Here is a 2,167-nt window from a genome sequence, read left to right on the forward strand (position 1 = left end):
CCTGCCCTCCCTTCGGCTCCAACCCCAGTCCTGATCACCCACCTCAGCACCACGGTGAGGGCAGGAAGCTCTGCTACCCCTTTTATTGCCACTGTCAAGGTCAGAGGAGGAGAGCTATGTCAGCAATCTCCACGTGTCACAGCCCCCCCAGCCTGGCCACAGGACACAAAAGGCAAATTCCCTTTTATCTCCACCAGCACGGCCCCTGGGCTATTTTTACCTCCCATTGTCAGGGGATCACAAAGGCGGAGAGAGACACTCCACTGAGAGACAGGAAGGCTGGGTGCAGAGACTGACAGGGCCAGGGACAAGGCAGTAAGAGGTTCAGGAGACTGAGGAGCTCACGGGGAGAAACCGAGTCACAGAGAGTCTGACACGCCCAGAAAAATACTCCCACCTCCAGATACAGAGAGCAAGGACACTCAGAGAGGAAACTACAGGATGCCCACTGAGGTTGGACCATCCAGTCAACCCTCTTGATACATCCAGGGAAACTGAGGCCCAGAGAAAGGAAAGCATTGGCCAAGTCTCACAGATGAGCAATGGCCAAGAACAGATTAAAATGAGAAGGAGAGAGAAGGAGACCAGATCAAAAAGAGAAGGAGAGAGAGGAAGAAGGGAAGGGAGAGGGGGAAGGGGAGGGAGGGGGGAGGGGGACATCCCTCTCCAGCATCTGCAAAGCGCAAACACCTGTGTCACCTCAGCTCTACTCAGGGTATAGGGCATTGCCTGCCTCCCAGAGGCTCTCTGGTGCCTCCACTCATTACCCTACCTCAGAGGCCCACTCTGCCACTTCTATCACCATAGGCAAGTTTTGCCTGTTTTGAATGTATGTGGTTGAAAATGTAGCTTTGCATTTATTTCTCTATATTTTATCTGGCACACCTGTGCATTTGGAATTGGGAGCACATCGATACCCTCTTTCCCCCTTCCTCCCTCCCCATCCTCTTTCTGGGGACCCCCTGGGGAAATCATACATGAAGAAAATCAGCCCTGGAACTTACAGAATCAAGGAATTGTTTGGCTGAAGTGGAAGCAAATCGAGGAAATGTAACCTAGTTAGGAGCCCCTTCAGATTCCCACATTCAAGGTTCACAGGAAGCCACCTTCCCGTGGCTCACTCTCTTAGGGGTTCAGGGCGCTGGCAGTCCATCTGCCTGACATAGTCTTTGGAATGTTTCAGGGCACTTCCAGGCTCTCCTGTCCATCACCCCATTCAGGGCTCCGTGACTCCACAGGGTTTTAGAATCGAGAATGAAAGGATCTGAGAACCTTAGATGCCAGACACATGGAACAATGGAGTTCCAGAGCCAGGGTTCCGGCCAGAGGCCAGACCAGGCCCACACGGGAAGTCCTCTGACCGATCCGCTCCCATTCTAAATGCACAGGCGTGCCAGATGAAATATAAAGAAATAATTTCCAAGCTACATTTTCAACCATATACATTCAAAACAGGCAAAACTTGCCTATGGGGACAGAAGTGGCACAGTGGTCCTCTGAGGGAGGGTAATGGCTGGAGGCACCAGAGAGCCTCTGGGAGACAGGAAATGCTCTATACACCGAGCAGAACCATGGGACACAGGTGTGTGCACTTTGCAAAACAAATCAAGCTGTACATCTAAGATGTATGCACTTTACTGTGTGCATAATACAGGAACACATTTAAAACTTACAGTGCCCGTTGGGCGTGTGGCTCACACCTGTAATCCCAGCACTTTGGGAGGCCGAGGCGGGTGGATCACGAGATCAGAAGATCGAGACCATCCTGGCTAACACAGTGAAACCCCATCTCTAGTAAAAATACAAAAAAATTAGGCGGGCAAGGTGGCGGGCACCTGTAGTCCCCGCTACTTGGGAGGCTGAGGCAGGAGAATGGCGTGAATTCGAGAGGCGGAGCTTGCAGTGAGTGGCGATCATGCCACTGCACTCCAGCCTGGGCGACAGTGTGAGACTCCATCTCAAAAAAAAAAAAAAGAAAAATTACAGTGCCAAATTTGGCAATATTTATCAAAATTACAACTGCCCAGACCCTATTAGGAATTAGTCCTACAGCATGTCCCCATTAGGAAATGATGCGGGTCCCCTCTGGATAGACATTTCGATTGTTTTCAGTCTTTCGCCATTACAGTCAAGGCTGCAGTGAACGATCTTATAAAGTTTGATGAAT

General features: G+C 50.7%; 1 protein-coding gene across 1 annotated transcript in view; it reads right to left on the bottom strand.

Moving 5' to 3' along the window:
* Window positions 1-2,167, bottom strand: part of MYH7B (myosin, heavy chain 7B, cardiac muscle, beta) — a 54,187-nt gene that overhangs the window by 32,703 nt on the left and 19,317 nt on the right. Inside the window, exon 3 of the mRNA XM_011972413.1 lies at window positions 43-91. The gene's annotated coding sequence lies outside the window, so the exon portion shown is untranslated. The remainder of the gene's footprint in view (window positions 1-42; window positions 92-2,167) is intronic.

This window comes from Mandrillus leucophaeus, unplaced genomic scaffold (genome assembly GCF_000951045.1).
Source record: "Mandrillus leucophaeus isolate KB7577 unplaced genomic scaffold, Mleu.le_1.0 Scaffold129, whole genome shotgun sequence".
Classification (NCBI taxonomy): domain Eukaryota; kingdom Metazoa; phylum Chordata; class Mammalia; order Primates; family Cercopithecidae; genus Mandrillus; species Mandrillus leucophaeus.